Consider the following 17,992-nt stretch of genomic DNA (forward strand, 5'->3'; position numbering starts at 1 on the left):
GTAGAGCTGGTTTTGTCTTCAAATACTCCTTTAACCTGCTTTTGTCATGGAATGTCCTTATTTCTCCGTCTATTTGAATGGATAACATTGCAGGATAAAGTAACCTTGGTTGACAGTTGTTATCTTTCAGAACTTGGAATATATCACTCCAAGCCCTTCTGGCTTTAAAAGTTTGTGTTGAGTAGTCTGCCATAATTCTGATGGGCTTGCTTTTGTAGGTAACTTGATTTTTCTCTCTAACTGCTTTCAATATTTTTTCTTTGGTGTGTGTTTGGAAGTTTGATTATAATATGGCGAGGAGAGGTTCTTTCCAGGTTTTGTCTGGCTGGGGTTCTAAAGGCTTCCTGTATCTGTATTGGCACCTTTTTCCCAATTTGGGGGAAATTTTCTTCTATGATTTTGTTGAAGACACCTACTATGCCGTTGGAGTGGAATTCTTCTCCTTCTACTATGCCCTGAATTCTAATATTTGATCTTTTCATAGTGTCCTGAATATCTTGAAATTCCCACTCATACTTTTCTATAAGTTTGTCTTTCTCTTTGTTGGCCTGTATTAGATCTGCCACCTGGTCTTCTAGCTTAGATATTCTGTCCTCTCCTTCATCCATTCTATTGGTGAGATTTTCTACAGAGTTTTTTATTTCATTAACTGTGTTCTTCATTGCTAGTAATTCTGACTGGTTTTTCTTTATTATTTCTATTTCCTTATTTATGTCTTGTATTGCCTTATTTATTTCATGAAATTGGTGTCCTGCATCTTCTTTGATTCCTTTGATTTCCTCTTTAAGTTCCTCTTTGACTCCTTTGATTTGTTCTCTGACTTCTTTGAACATATTTACAATCATTCTTTTGAAATCTTTCTCAGGCATTTCCTCTAACTCGTTCTCACTGGAGGTCATTTTGATGCATTAATGCTGTTAGGTGGATTTATATCGTCTTGCTTTTTAGTATTTCTTGTGTTATAATGTATATATTTTTGCATCTTGGATTAAGTTAATGCTTGGATTTTCTAGCTAGCTGGGTATTCTTAGCTGTATCAATTAATTTGATGTTATATATCTTCAGGGTAGGAGCTTAAGGTGTTAGGTGTGGCTCTTAAGACTCTCAGAGTATCTACAAAGGCGCTCCTAGGGGATGAGTTTCCCTGCTATGGGAGTATTCAAGTAGGCTGAGTGGAATAAAATACAGGTAGATTCTAAAAGTTAACTAAACACTGTACACATTCAATCAGAAACAGCTCCAAATATTTATGCAAGAGTAGTTATTATAACAACCAGATCCTCTATCAACAAAGAGGTTAAGATTTCTGGTCTGTTGAGGGATCCAAGTCAGCTTGTGACCAAGTGAGACCCTTCCCTGGTGCAATCCCAGTTACCTTGGATGATTTTGGTCTCAGTCAAGTTGCTGGCTGGGTCGTCAGGCTGCTGTTCTGATTTCTGGAGCTGGGCACTGGCTTTTCCTGTGGGGCAAACCGAGCCTGGCAACTGTGGCTCTGCATATCAGCACCCCCGCTGCTGGAACTGCTGCTGCGAAAGCTGCCTCTGATGGTTCTGTCAGCAGCTGAAGCTGCTGCTGCTGGGTCTGCCGCTGCTGCCACTCCTGGGTCTGCTGCAGCTTGGGCCGCTGTTACCGGTGCCGGAGCCGCTGATGTTGCTCCCGAACTCTGCTCCTGCTTGGGTCCCGCTGTAGGCTCAGGTTGGCGTTGCCGGGTCCCGGGGCTGCTGCTCTGTTCGCTGGAGCTGGGCTCAGGCGATGGGGGAGGGGAGGGAGCCGCAGCTGCTCTGGTTCTCTCACTGCTCCACATGTGCTTCTACCTCGTGGTGTGCTCCTCTGTAGCTCACTTCCACTCTCCCTTCATGTTTCCTGAGTTGCGGAGAGCACCGGTGTGAGTGGAAGCTCCTGCACCTGGCTTTTCCTGCGGCTCGAGCCGAGCCTGGCGGCTTTCTGGTGTGCTGCCGCCGCAGTGGTTGGTCGAGCTGCCGGGGCTGTTTTTGCCAGCCTGTGCGGGCTCTGGATGCTCTGGATCTCTCCTACTTCTCCGCTGCTGCTTCAATTTCCTATACACCTCACTTTTTAGTAAAAATGTGTATTTTGCTGAGTTTTTTTGGTCTTTTGCCCCCTGGCTGCTTTGGCGTGGTACCTACACCACCATCTTAACCGGAAGTCCAGTTGGCTTTTTTTTTTTTTTATTGCAAGCATATTTCTTTTAGTAACTCCAGTAAAATTAAGCATCAAGTAAAGAAAAGTGGAAAACAATCTACACTTTTAACTTGTCTCACTAGTGCCTAAATGTAGTAAAGGCTGCTTAAGTCTTGTATGTAGTTGGATTTTTTTTGCAGTCTGAAGGTATCCATCTGCAGACATTGAGACCCAAGTGGATTCTAAATACTTCTGCCTATCTTGAAGAGTGAAGCTTCCTAAGGAATAAACAAGTTGAATAGAGAAAATAGTGATTGATAATAGGCATTTTAGCGGTCTTTTTAATGTTTTCTGCTGTGAAACATTTGAAGATTTATTGATTTTTTAAAAAGTTTTTATTTTCCCCACTACACTCACACACGCACACTCACACTTTTTTTTTTTAATTTTTTTTTTGGTTCATTTTTTGTTTATTTATTTGAGAGCGACAGACATAGAGAGAAAGACACATAGAGGTAAAGAGAGAGAATGGGCGCGCCAGGGCTTCCAGCCACTGCAAACGAACTCCAGACGCGTGCGCCCCCTTGTGCATCTGGCTAACGTGGGACCTGGGGAACCGAGCCTCGAACTGGGGTCCTTAGGCTTCACAGGCAAGCGCTTAACCGCTAAGCCATCTCTCCACCCCACACTCACACTTTTTATTTGCCATAATGAACCATCCAGCCCCTGTGGAGATCTCTTATGAGAACATGCATTTTCTGATAACTCACAACCCTACCAACACTACTCTCAACAAGTTCACAGAGGAACTTAAGAAGTATGGAGTGACAACTGTGGTTCGAGTTTGTGATGCTACTTATGATAAAGCTCCAGTTGAAAAGGAAGGAATCCGCGTTCTAGATTGGCCATTTGATGATGGAGCTCCACCCCCTAATCAGATTGTAGATGATTGGCTGACCTGTTAAAATCCAAATTTCGTGAAGAGCCAGGTTGCTCTGTTGCAGTGCATTGTGTTGCTGGCTTAGGAAAGGCTCCTGTGCTGGTTGCGCTTGCTTTGATTGAATGTGGAATGAAGTATGAAGATGCAGTTCAGTTTATAAGACAAAAAAGAAGGGGAGCATTCAATTCCAAACAGCTGCTTTACTTGGAGAAATACCGACCTAAGATGCAATTACACTTCAGAGATACCAATGGGCATTTCTGTGTTCAGTAGAACTATAAAGGAAGGCTTGCTTGATTGTGACATTTAGAAGGAACTCTTGGTACCTGGAAATGTGAATCTGAAATCTTACCTGTGTCATCAAAGTAGTGATGGATTCAGTACTCTGCAACTCCTAATGATTGGGGGAAAAGCTAATGATAAATCCCTCTAAAACATGAATAAAATCTTTAAGAAAAGGGGGGAAAAAAAGAAGACTCTTAAAAGTTAGAGGAGTCAAACTCTCCCAGAAGGAAGCCATTTCCTTCTAGGAAGAACTCCTCCAGATTGCTCCATGGATGACTTCTGCGGATCCATATGACTCAAACATGTGGGCCCACATAACTCATCTGGTCAAGAGGCCAGAGATCCAGGAAGAAACCCCCTCCCTTTCCTTTCTCCTTGTCATAGAAGCCATTAGATAATGTATTGCCCCCCCAAAAACCACCTTCTCCTCCAAGCCAGAAGGAAATGACTCTGATGAGAAAGGCCCAGAAAATTAGCTGATGGCAGACCTCAGTCCCCCTAGTAAGGTGATAGAAAAAATTAAAAATGAAATGACCCCAGTCTCCCCCACACCCTTCCCTCTTTACCCATCCTTGCCACCATACCCACCTCCCAGTCCTGGCTGCATCCCCCCAGAATCGCACTGCATGGATCAAAAGAATCCTAATATGTGCTCGCTTTGGCAGCACATATACTAAAATACATTTGAACTTAGCAAAAAAAAAAGAATCCTAATATGATACACTCCCTAGTCAGAGTTTCTCCCCACCCCCACTTCCTCAAAAAAACACTCGACAACTATGCAAGCTCAGGGATACCAATAGAAAAATATATAATCAGGAAATTGATGCCCTTCCTGTTAATGCTCAACTGACTCAGGCTCAGCCCCTGGGTAGTATCCATACCAGGCCAATGACCTTAAGGAACTTAGGCAGGCAGGCAGGGAGGATGGGGATCCATCAGCAGTCTCTTCTCCAAAGCCACCAGAGCTTCCTTAATACCCCACAAGACTGGCATGGTATTTGCTGATCCTTACTGCCTATCTCCCTGTTTCTTCAATGGGAGGCCCTTTATAGAGATGAATGCCTCCAACAAACAAGGAGAAACCAAAACCAAGAGGATATCACCTGGAGCTAAGATGCATTGTTTGGACAAGGTAGTTTCTCTATGGGAGTCCAACAGGCCACACAACAACCAGGATACTTTGATCAGGTCCACCTCTGCCCCCTCCAGGCATGGGACAGATTGACCACCCCCTCCCCCCCACAACAATACTTCCCTATTATCCCTCCACCAAAACTCAGAAGAAACACTTCCTGACTTCATTTTGATAACAAAAACCAATGTAGAAAGATAAATTCCCAACTCTACTGCAAGGGACCTTCTCCTTAGAAGTATCATTTGGGATATTGGGCCTCCGCCTCCGCTCTCTCACGAGCTGGGGGCCTGGGCAGCCAGCAGCAAGGCGACCTTCTCCACCGTAGCCATCCCCTGACGACATCTGGCCGCCTGCCGTCTCTCCACGAGCGCCTCCGGCCCCGCAGCCGCCAGCCGACGCCCCAGCGCGGGGTTTAGCCCGGAGGGCCGGCTTCGCAGGCCGAGGAAGCAGGAAGGGGAGAAGGAAGGTTACAATTAGAAGCTTGGGGAATGAGACGGAAAAGTCTTTTAACAAGAAAGGTGATCTGTAAGTCGGATGCTCCAACGGGGGATGTTCTTCTTGATGAAGCTCTAAAGCATGTTAAGGAGACTCAGCTTCCAGAAACAGTCCAGAACTGGATTGAGCTACTTAGTGGTGAGACATGGAATCCCCTAAAACTGCATTATCAATTACGAAATGTATAGGAACGATTAGCTAAGAACCTGGTAGAAAAGGGTGTACTGACAACGGAGAAACAGAACTTCCTTCTCTTTGACATGAAGACACATCCTCTGACCAATAACAACATTAAGCAGCATCTCATCAAGAAGGTGCAAGAAGGTGTTCTTGAAAAATGGGTAAATGACCCCCCACCGCATGGACAAGCGCTTGCTGGCCCTCATTTACTTTGCCCATGCTTCAGATGTTCTGGAAAATGCTTTTGCTCCTCTTCTGGACGAGCAATATGATTTAGCCACCAAGAGAGTACGCAACTTCTCGACTTAGACCCAGAAGCAGAGTGTCTGAAGGCCAACACCAACGAGGTTCTGTGGGCGATGGTGGCGGCATTCACCAAGTAACTGTCAGAATGAAACATTTCCTTTCTCAACTGTAAACCAGTAGTTTTTCTTCTATTGACTCCTGGTTTTCTGCAGTTTGTACTTTCCCATACTCTAGTTTGCTTTTGTTTTATATATGAAATGGTGGGTGGCAATTTCTTTTTTGTATGTATGCAGGATTCTGCTGGTACGAGAAGCCTTCCTGTTAGTTTTTAACCAATTGTGCTGCCACATTGGCATTTCATTCCGTTGCCATCCTCACTGCTAATCTGGTTTGGGTTTCTGGGATACTTGAACTTTCCGAGTAGCTCCAGTCACCTCACATGCACAGCTTTCGGATGACCTCGGCTTGACTTGCCCACATTTGCATACGTACCCATCTGGCATTCTGCCTACAGTTTAGATAAGTCACAACAAGGCCTTCAACTCACCAAAGGTAAATATCTGTATCTATTAGGACATTTTATACATAGAACTCAGTTGAGATGTATACTTAGCAAAATTATTTTTAAATTGAAACAGCACATTAAATACTTAATATAAAGTGCCCCTTGGGTGTTGCTTCCCATGTAAATCTATTGTTTTATTACACTTGTTATAATTTTAACTGTTAAATCATAAGGTCCAACTGTTTCACAAAGCCAGTTTGGGATGGGCTGCATTCCAGTTGTGCTGTATATAGTTTGAATTACATATAAATTGCCCTTCTCTGGCCCGTGTCTTTAGTATTTTTCAAAATTAGTTTGTACACTTGGTGCCCCTCACTTGCTTCAGTCATTGTTGTTAGATGGCAAAACCGACCTCTTGTCGCTGAAGGAGGAAAAGGGCTGCGGGTGATTGGTTAGTCCGCGTCTTTGAGCTGTGCCACTCACGGTACTTGGCCTTTGCATATCTTCGTGCACTTGTTTTTTCTTCCCAGGCTTAACTGTTTTCATGATTTCGGTAGGGGAGAGGCTGTGACCAGTACTAATCTTGAGTACAGTTTATTCTGTTTCTATCCTCAGATTGTCTTTCTGAAATGTCATTTATCTTCTACTTTGTTGGGGAAATAAAATCTCAGTCATAGCAGATGCTGCATGTAAATGGTAGCGGATAATGACTGCAGCACGGATGATGAAGACTTCCATGCCAGAGAGCTCTGCTGGGCTTTAATTTTTATATACAATTATGATAATCAGCACATTGTAAGACTCCGAGCCTTTGCTTTTTAAAGTTTATTTTTACCCTTTATTACTGCTTACTGCACCTTTGGTTCCATAATGTAAATACTATACATTGAACAAATTAAATGTCAGATTTTTTATTACCATAGTTCATGTTAATAGTGGGGCTTTCAGGTGTTTAGAAATATTTTTGGTTAACATTTGATGAAAAAATACTAGATGGCGTTATAACTCTAGAATTAAATTTTAAGGGATTCCCTAATATGTATCCTATCTTTTATTCTGAAGTAATAAACATGATCTTGAAAGTGCCTGAATCAGAAAAAAAAAAAAAAAAGAAGTATCATTTGGGAAGGCATGACTTCAGAATGCAGGGCAGCCTATCAAGGCCTTAAAGATGAACATTATGATAAATGGATAGTTGCTACCCAAGATATTGGGACTGCCTCCCACAAAGCTGCCTCTGTAGCCCAGGCTTTCACAAAAGCCTTAAAAACCAAAGGAGACTTCCGGTTATGATGGCGGTGTAAGTACAATGCCAAAGCAGCCTGGGGGGGGGGGGGAGAGAAGACGAAAAAAACTCAGCAAAATACACACTTTTACTAAAAAAAAGTGAGGTGTATAGGAAATTAAAGCAGCAGCGGAGAAGTAGGAGAGATCCAGAGCATCCAGAGCCCGCACAGGCTGGCAAAAGCGGCCCCGGCAGCTCCGCCAACCACAGCGGTGGCGCAACACAAAGCCGCCAGACTGGGCTCCAGCCACAGGAAAAGCCAGGTGTGGGGATTTTCCACTCACACCAGTGCTCTCCACAACTCAGGAAACATGAAGGAAGAGTAGCAGTGAGCAATGGAGGAGCAGACCACGAGGTAGAAGAACAAGTGGAGCAGCAAGAGAACCAGAGCAGCTGCGGCTCCCTCCCCTCCCCCACCGCCTAAGCCCAGCTCCAGCGAACAGAGCAGCGGTCCCGAAACCTGGCCACGCCAACTTGGGCCGACAGCGGGACCCCAAGCAGAAGCAAATCCTGTAGTGGCAGCAGCGCAGACCCAGCAGCACCAGCTTCAGGCAGGAGCAGCAGTGGACCCAGCAGCAGCAGCTTCAGCAACAGCAGTGGCTCCATAAGTGGCAGCTACAGCAGCAGCAAAGGCGGCAGCAGTGGTGGGCCCAGTAGCAACAGCTTCGGCTGCTGACAGACCCAGCAGAGGCAGCTTTCGCAGCAGCAGTTCCAGCAGCGGGGTGCTGATCTACAGGGCCATACTTTCCAGGCTCGGTTTGCCCCATAGGAAAAGCCAGTGCCCAGCTCCAGAAATCAGAACAGTAGCCTGACGACCAGGCAGCAACTTGACTGAGACCAAAATCATCCAAGGTAACTGGGATTGCACCAGGGAAGTGTCTCACTTGGTCACAAGCTGACTTGGATCCCTCAACAGACCAGAAATCTTAACCGCTATGTGGATAGAGGATCTGGTTGTTATAATAACTACTCTGGCAAACATACTTGGGGCTGTTTTTGATGGGATGTGTACAGTGTTTAGTTAACTTTTAGAATCTACCTGTATTTTATTCCACTTAGCCTACTTGAACACTCCCATAGCAGGAAAACTCAACCCCTAGGAGCATCTTTGTAGATACTCGGAGAGTCTTAAGAGCCACGTCTAACACCTTAAGCTCCTACCCTGAAAATATATAACATCAAATCAATTGATACAGCTAAGAATACCAAGCTAGCTAGAAAATCCAAGCATTAACTTAATCCAAGATGCAAAAATATATACATTAAAACACAAGAAATACTAAAAAGCAAGACAATATAAATCCACCTAGAAGTATTAATGCATCAGAAATGACCTCCAGTGAGAATGAGTTAGAGGAAATGCCTGAGAAAGATTTTTAAAAAATGATTGTAAATATGTTCAAAGAAGTCAGAGAACAAATCAAAGGAGTCAAAGAGGAACTTAAAGAGGAAATCAAAGGAATCAAAGAAGATGCAGGACACCAATTTCATGAAATAAAGAAGGCAATACAAGACATAAATAAGGAAGTAGAAATAATAAAGAAAAACCAGTCAGAATTACTAGCAATGAAGAACACAGTTAATGAAATAAAAAAAACTCTGTAGAAAATCTCACAGTAGAATGGATGAAGGAGAGGACAGAATATCTAAGCTAGAAGACCAGTTGGCAGATCGAATACAGTCCAACAAAGACAAAGGCAAACTTATAAAAAAGTATGAGTGGGGCTGGAGAGATGGCTTAGCGGTTAAGCGCTTGCCTGTGAAGCCTAAGGACCCCCGTTCGAGGCTCGGTTCCTGTTGCAGTTCGGTTCGCATTGCTGGTAGAAATCACCCAACCAAGAGTAGCTTCTGGGAAAAAGAGGTTTATTTTAGCTTACAGGCTCGAGAGGAAGCTCCACGATGGCAGGGGAAAACGATGGCATGAGCAGAGGGTGGACATCACCCCCTGGCCAATATAAGATGGACCAAAGCAACAGGAGGGTGTGCCAAACACTGGGATGGGGAAACTGGCTATAAAGCCCCTAAGCCCGCCCCCAACAATACACTCCCTCCAGGAGGCATTAATTCCCAAATCTCCATCAGCTGGGGAGCTAGCATTCAGAACACCTAAGTTTATGGGGGACACCTGAATCAAACCACCACATTCCGCCCCTGGCCCCCATAAACTGATATCCATACATGATGTAAAATACAATGCATTCAATCTGACTTTAAAAGTCCCCATAGTTTTTATCAATCTCAATGATGTTCATACATCCCCATAGTTTAAGATCTTTTAACTGAGCCATAATACCAAAATATAACCTCAAAAAACCCAGAATGGCACAGAATAAATATTCACACTGCAATAGATGGCATTGGGCATAGCAAAGAAACATTCAACCAATACAAGATTTAAAACAACCAGGGCAAACATCAAACTCTGTAGCTTCAAGTCCAGCAACTCAAACCAGTGACAAATCTTCATGTCCAATAATTCTAACCAGCAACAAGTCTCTGGCATTCCAATTCCGCCCCTCCAGCTAGGCTACTCACAGTCCTGGGAAACTTCACCGGGGCCGGCAGCTCCTCAGCAGCCATCTCATGGTCCCGGCATCTCCACTGGGTCTCCACTGCAAGCCACGGTTCATCCTCATGGCCCCATGGGGTCTCTATGCAGGCAACCAGCAACCTGCTTCACACTGCCCATGGCCATTTCCAAAACACAAGACCGTGTTGCAAACTCAATGACCCTCTTTCCAGCATTTCTTATACTCCACAATACCAGGTAGGGTGCCAATTTGTTAATCCAGGGGGGATTAAAGCAGACTTTGAAGAACAGGACACTCCTTGAGCACTCAGACCCCTTCAAAAGAGTTGACATTCTTCTTGTTGCCCCAGCGCAGGTCAGCTAGCCCAGTCTCAAAGGTTTTAATCTCTCAGTTGCAGCTGAATGGGCAGCAGTTCACCCAAAGATTTTTCTTTCTGTGCCATATCCCTCTGCACACACCAGTTCATTTCTACGCAAAGCAACCCTGCACAATTTCTCAGGACATGGGCATAAGAGCAAGCTTCTCACACAAACTGCTAGCCCAGTCCAAGCAAAGCTCTTTCTCGCCCTCATAAGCCAAACCTCACAGCCCATAGTTCTTACTGCCTTCCGGTCTTTCAGCTCTGACCAGGATAGACCATTAAGCTGTACTTACAGCACTGCAAGGCATCTCTTAGGCCAAGGTTTCAAATCCTCCCGTATTCCTCTTGAAAATTAGCTCCAAAAGGCCGAAGCCACATAGTCAGGTGTCTAGCAGCAATCCCACTCCTCGGTACCACTTTACTGTTGCAGTCCGGTTCGCATTGCTGGTAGAAATCACCCAACCAAGAGTAGCTTCTGGGAAAAAGAGGTTTATTTTAGCTTTAGGCTCGAGAGGAAGCTCCACGATGGCAGGGGAAAACGATGGCATGAGCAGAGGGTGGACATCACCCCCTGGCCAATATAAGATGGACCAAAGCAACAGGAGGGTGTGCCAAACACTGGGATGGGGAAACTGGCTATAAAGCCCCTAAGCCCGCCCCCAACAATACACTCCCTCCAGGAGGCATTAATTCCCAAATCTCCATCAGCTGGGGAGCTAGCATTCAGAACACCTAAGTTTATGGGGGACACCTGAATCAAACCACCACAGTTCCCCAGGTCCCATGTTAGCCAGATGCACAAGGGGGCGCACGCGTCTGGAGTTCGTTTGCAGAGGCTGGAAGCCCTGGCGTGCCCATTCTCTCTCTCTCCCTCTATCTGTCTTTCTCTCTGTGTCTGTCGCTCTCAAATAAATAAATAAAAAATTTAAAAAATAAAAATAAATAAATAAATAAAAGGATGAGTGGGAGTTTCAAGACATTCGGGACATTATGAAAAGATTAGAATTCAGAGCATAGGAGGAGAAGAATTCCACTCCAAATTCCACTCCTTTCATAGTAGGTGTCTTCAACAAAATCATAGAAGAAAATTTGCCCCAAGTAGGGAAAGAGGTGCCAATGCAGATACAAGAAGCCTTTAGAACCCCAGCCAGACAAAACCTGGAAAGAACCTCTCCTCGCCATGTTGTAATGAAACTTCCAAACACACAAGCCAAAGAAAAATATTGAAAGCAGTTAGAGAGAAAAATCAAGTTACCTACAAAAACAAGCCCATCAGGATTATGGCAGATTACTCAACACAAACTTTTAAATCCAGAGGGCTTGGAGTGATATATTCCAAGTTCTGAAAGATAACAACTGTCAACCAAGGTTACTTTATCTGCAAAGTTATCCATTCAAATAGACGGAGAAATAAGGACATTCCATGACAAAAGCAGGTTAAAGGAGTATTTGAAGACAAAACCAGCTCTGCAGAAAATACTTGATAAGATCCTCCATGCTGAAGAAAAGGAAAAGCACACATGTAAGGAACCTAGAAAAAACCAGCAATACTCAAATACTAGTTAACACAAGAGAGCACAGGTAGAAATGGAACCACACACACACAAAAAAAAATGGCAAACATAAATACACACCTTTCAATAATATCTCTTAATATCAACAGCCTCAATGCCCCAACGAAAAGACATACGTTTGCAGACTGGGTTATGTAGGGAGCTAATGCAGACGCCATTACAAGATGGCGCTGGCTTCCTGCCAGTCTTGAGGTAAACAATTCCTTATTTAGGCAGCACCTTGGCGCCAACCTCACTTGAGGTTGCGCATGTGCTTGACGCACCTTGTCCCGAGCCTATCCCGTGGCTCCTGTGGGCGGGTGAGCCTATGGCAGCCAATCAGCAGGCGCCCCGTAGTATTCTGCCCTATAAAAGCAGCTACACTCCTGCGCCCCTCGCCCCTCGCCATCAGCTTTCCTGTTAACCAAGAGGCTCTCCAATAAAGTGTGATCAAGAAGGATCTTCGTCTGGTGGTCGTTCTTCTCCTGCAGGACAGGGGGCTCGCCCCAAAGTGGTGCCGAAATCCCGGAACGCCGGGTGCTTTGTGGTCACCGGGCGAGGGGCTGAAGAGGATCCAGAACTTGACACACGGAGAGGAAGACGTCGGTAAGTCATCCCCAGTCATAATGCTTCTCCACTTAGACCCCTACCTGATCCTTGTTATTTTCATTCCTGTGTGATTTATTGTCCTTGTCGTTTGCTGTGAGCGCAACATGGGCAACTCTCAGGGTGCGGACTTTGCGCCCGTTGACTTCGTCCAGCCAATAAAAGAACTGCATAAGCAAAGGGACATTAAGGTCTCCTCCGCAACAATAAAAAAGATTGTTAAAGATTTGGACGAGATTGCACCATGGTTTGTGGTGTTGGGGGACTTCTCTCTCCCTACTTGGGAGAAGCTAGGTAGAGACCTGGAAGCGGCAAAACAAGAGGACAGAATTGGTAAGGGTACATTGCCGTTCTGGCGGCTTATTCACTCCTGCTTGAGTAAGGGGAACCACATAGACATTATTAGAAAGGGATGGGAGGCTTTGGCAAGGCATCAGGATAGCCTTTCTGAGTCAGATCCAAATGGGGATTCACAGACTAGGCCTAGAAGAAAGGGAGAAATAAAAAAGGAAAAACAAGGACAAGACAAAGATAAAAGTTTACAAGATGAGCTCAAAGAAATAGGTGAAACTTATGATCGCCTGCCCCTTGAGGGGGGCAAAGGAGCCTTTGACAGGCTCTATCCTCCCATTGAGGAGCTTGCACATTTAAATGTACTTGACACAGATGAGGAGGCTAGCTCTGATTCTGCAGAGGAGGAAGAAGAAAAATTATTTAAAGGGGAAGAGGAAAGACTAAAGGAGGCCACCGCCTGTTATAAAAGGGAGCGATATAGGTCCCAGCCTAGGCGCCCTCTGCTGACAAAGGGGCCTAAAGGCCAAGGGTGTGGTCCTTTACAGTCGATAGAGCCTTCCGCACCCCCACCCTATAACTCCCCTGGGGACACATGCCGCTTCATTAAAACAAAAACCTGGTCGCGGCTGGCCTCCGCTTTTCCCATTTTTGAGGACCCAGTAACTCAACAAAGGAGACATGAACCAGTTCCCTATAAACAACTAAAGGATTTGGTTCAGGCTGTCAAGGATTTTGGACCAGGTGCAGATTATTCCGTTGCGCTGTTGCGCAGGATCATTACAGCTCCTTTGACTCCTACAGATTGGACAGAGTTGTAATCTGGTTTACTTTCCTAAAATCACTGTTCAGGAGCCTATTACATCAGCCCCTGCCATCTTTACTGATGGTTCAAAGTCTGGTCGTGGGGCCTACTTGGTACAGGGCTCAGAGCCTATAATAAGAATGTTTACACCCGATTCCCCTCAAATTGTTGAATGCCTAATTGTTTTGGAGGTCTTTCAAACATTCTCTACTTCTTTTAACTTGTTCACGGATTCCCTATATGTAGCTAATGCGGTTGCTGGCCTAGAGATTGCCGCTTCGGTTCGCTCTACTAGTCTAGTGTCTAATATTCTTTTACAACTTCAGTCTTTAATTTTGCAGCGAACTTGCCCTTTCTATGTAACTAATATTCGGGCACATTCACTACTGCCTGGCCCCTTATCACAGGCTAATGACCTCGTGGACCGGGCCACTAGGCTCGCCATGATTTCTCTGGAAGATACAAAAGCTTCAGCTACTAAATTCCATAGACTATATCATGTTCCTGCAAACACCTTGAGAAAGAAATTTTCTATTTCCAGAAATGAAGCACGAAACATTGTAAAATCTTGTCAGTCTTGTGTCACCTTTTTGCCCTCCCCACATGTGGGCGTTAACCCCCGGGGCCTATGTCCTGGAGACCTTTGGCAAATGGATGTGACACATCTTCCAGAGTTTGGAAGATTAAAATACCTACATGTCTCAGTGGACACTTGTTCAGGCGTTATTTTTGCCTCTCCATTGGCAGGTGAAAAGGTCTCTCATGTCAAGACTCATTGTTTGGAGGCCTGGGCTGCTTGGGGAAAGCCGCGCCATTTAAAAACTGATAATGGCCCAGCATACACATCTACTGGTTTCCGAGCCTTCTGCACACAAATGCAGGTCGCTCATACCACTGGCCTTCCTTACAACCCACAAGGTCAAGGTATAGTAGAAAGAGCAAATAAAAGTTTGAAAGCTCTCTTATTTAAACAAAAAAGGGGGATAGCAGAAAATGCGACCCCCAAGGAGAGAGTTTCCTTAGCCCTTTTTACCCTTAATTTTTTAATTTTAGACAACAATGATAAATCTGCAGCTGACAGGCACAGTCAACATAGGGTCCAGTCATCTAGTGAGATGGTGATGTGGAAGGATGTCTTAGATAATAAATGGAAAGGACCGGATCTTGTTATAATAAGATCCAGGGGAGCTGTTTGTGTTTTTCCACAGGAACAGGATTCCCCTCATTGGGTTCCAGCCCGGCTGGTGAGGACAGTCAAGCGATCTCCGGAGGAGGGTCCAGAAGACAGTAAGGTCCATCAGGGCGGAGATAATAAAGGTCTTGTGGATAATCTTCCTCCTGTGCCTGGAATCCATTAAAGGAGAGCCACATTGGGGTATTCTGTCAACCTTTCCCAAACCTATGCCGGTGCTCCATTCTGCCACGGTCTTCCCTCGCTTCTTTACAACTCCATTTTCAAAGTGGATTTTATGTGGGACAAATGGCAGCTGCACGGACTTTACACCCTTTGTACTGTTACAAGGAGGACTTGTAGCTTGCAATAATGTGTCGGGGACCCTCCATACGGAGAATCAAGTGGAAGAGGAAGAGACACAAGATGAAGGGGCATTTTGGAAGTGCCTCAGTACATCTGGGGGTGTTAATGACATTGGACATGGCTGTGGGAGGAATACTTCCTTTGCCCCTGCGCCGGCGTGTGTTCATCCACCGTTTATGTTCGTTCTTAGTAACTTCTCTTTCAGTAATTGTACCAATGCTTCCTGTTACTTGTCTCAATGCTGGAATGCCAAGGTATTCAAGAATGCTATGGTCCTTAGGGTGCCCCGGTGGGTCCCCGTGCCTGTAGAGGCCCCCAGCACGCTATCGCTATTCAGACAAAAAAGAGATTTTGGTATCACAGCAGCAGTGATAGCGGCTGTGGCCGCAATAGCAGCTGCTGCCACAGCAGCCGGTGTGGCCATGGCCACTTCGGTACAGACTGCTGAAACTTTGAATAGTTTGGCCTCCTCCACTACCGTGGCCCTGGAGACTCAGGCAGCCCTAAATTCCCATCTAAAGAGTGTTATCTTATTTTAAGGATGGGTAGGAGTGGGAATGTTCCTGGTGTGCTGCCTGGGAGGATGCGTACTTTGCCTCTGGTTGATTTGCTGTCTGCGACCCCAGACCAAGAGAGACAAGATGGTCATTTCTCAAGTGCTCGCTGCCTTGGAAAGTGGTTCCTCCCCCCAAATTTGGCTGTCAGCTTTAAAAGGCAAACAGCTCCCCTGGCCCTTGCACCCTCAGGGTCTCAGAGTACCCATTGCACGAGGATGGGCAGGGATCTGGTAGCTTTCGTTTAACCACCGCCTCTGCACTCTCAGGGGATCTGTCCCATTGCACTGAGGAAGGGGAGGTTGAACTTCTTCGCTTGATTGGTCAACACATCATGAGGTGCGGACCTGATCGGGAAGGTGGCTATTTTTCCTGAGCTATGCCATAAGTTAATAAAAAAGGGGGAACTGTAGGGAGCTAATGCAGACACCATTACAAGATGGCACTGGCTTCCTGCCAGTCTTGAGGTAAACAATTCCTTATTTAGGCAGCGCCTTGGCGCCAACCTCGCTTGAGGTTGCGCATGCGCTTGACGGACCTTGTCCCGAGCCTATCCCGTGGCTCCTGTGGGCGGGTGAGCCTATGGCAGCCAATCAGCAGGCGCCCCGTAGTATTCTGCCCTATAAAAGCAGCTACACTCCTGCGCCCCTCGCCCCTCGCCATCAGCTTTCCTGTTAACCAAGAGGCTCTCCAATAAAGTGTGATCAAGAAGGATCTTCGTCTGGTGGTCATTCTTCTCCTGCAGGACAGGGGGCACGACCCAGGGTTAAAAAGCAGGATCCTACAATTTGTTGTCTCCAAGAAACTCACCTTTCTACAAAGGATAAACATTATCTTAGGGTGAAAGATTGGAAAACAGTGTTTTAAGCAAAGGGGCCTAGAAAACAAGCAGGGGTTATTTACTATCCTAATATCTGACCAGATATACTTCAGTCCAACGTTGATCAAGAAAGATAAGGAAGGTCACTTTATATTGATTAAGGGCATAGTCCACAGGAGGACATTACAATCCTAAACATATATGCACCTAACATGGGGGCTTTCAAATGCATCAAACACTATTAGAACTAGGTCACAGATAACACCAAATGCAGTGGTGGTGGGTGGCTTTAACACCCCACTCTCAATTGACAGGTCATCCCGGGAAAAAATAAACAGAGAGGCATCTAGACTAAATGAGGTCATAGAAGGAATGGACCTAACAGATATATACAGGACATTTCATCCAAATGCTGCAGAATATACATTCTTTTCAGCAGCACATGGAACATTCTCTAAAATCGACCATATATTAGGACACAAAGCAAATCTTAACAAATTCAGGAAAATTGAAATAATTCCTTGCATTCTATCTGACCACAATGGAATTAAACTACAAATCAGTAGCAAGAAAGGCTATAGAGCATACACAAATTCATGGAAACTAAACAATACACTACTAAATGATGAATGGGTAAATAAGGAAATCCAGAAATTTATAGTCAAACGATGATGAGAACACAACATATCAAAATCTCTGGGACACAATGAAGGCATCCTAAGAGGTAAATTTCTAGCCTTAAGTGCCTATATTAAAAAATTAGAAAGGTCGCAAGTAGACGACCTAATGCTTCACCTTAAAGCCTTGGAAAAAGAAGAACAAGGCAAACCAAAAATCAGTAGGCGGGAAGAAATAATAAAGATTAGGGCAGAAATTAATGAAATAGAAACAAAAAAAGCAATCCAAAGAATTAATGAAACAAAGAGTTGGTTCTTTGAAAGGATAAACAAGATTGATAAACCCTTAGCAAATCTGACCAAAGAAAAAGAGAAGAGACACAAATTAATTAAATCAGAGATGAACAAGGTAACATCACAACAAATTCCAGAGAAACTCAAAAAATCATAGGGACTTACTATAAAAGCATGTGCTCCACAAAGTATGAAAATCTGAAAGAAATGGATGATTTCCTAGATTTATATGACCTACCTAAATTAAATCAAAATGAGATTAATCACTTAAATAGACCTATAACAAACATGGAGATCCGAACAGTTATCAATAATCTCCCAACTAAAAAAAGTCCAGGGCCAGGTGGATTCACTGCTGAATTTTACCAGACATTCAAGGAACAGCTAACACCATTGCTTCTTAAACTTCTCCAGGAATTAGAAAAAGAAGGAATTCTACCAAACTCCTTCTATGAGGCCAGCATCACCCTGATACCAAAACCAGGCAAAGATAGAACAAAAAAAGAAAATTACAGACCAATCTCCCTCATGAACATAGATGCAAAAATTCTCAACAAAATATTGGCAAATAGAATACAAGAGTATATCAAAAAGATCATTCACCCTTACCAAGTAGGCTTTATCCAGAGATGCAGGGATGGTTCAATATACGCAAATCAACAAATGTAATACATTATATAAACGGGGTGAAGGACAAAAATCACATGATCTTCTCATTACACGCAGAGAAAGCATTTGACAAAATCCAACATCCCTTCATGATAAAAGTCCTAAATAGTCTGGGAATAGAAGGAACATATCTCAATATAA

The 17,992-nt window shown here is 44.6% G+C and overlaps 2 pseudogenes; both read left to right on the forward strand.

Annotated features, from left to right (window-relative positions):
* The first annotated feature begins 2,849 nt into the window (after positions 1–2,849).
* Positions 2,850–3,352, forward strand: LOC123457621 (annotated as a pseudogene).
* Positions 3,353–4,421: 1,069 nt separating this feature from the next.
* On the forward strand, positions 4,422–5,621 carry LOC101603821 (annotated as a pseudogene).
* The last annotated feature ends 12,371 nt before the right edge of the window (positions 5,622–17,992 follow it).

The sequence above is a fragment of the Jaculus jaculus genome, chromosome 1 (genome assembly GCF_020740685.1).
Source record: "Jaculus jaculus isolate mJacJac1 chromosome 1, mJacJac1.mat.Y.cur, whole genome shotgun sequence".
NCBI lineage: Eukaryota > Metazoa > Chordata > Mammalia > Rodentia > Dipodidae > Jaculus > Jaculus jaculus.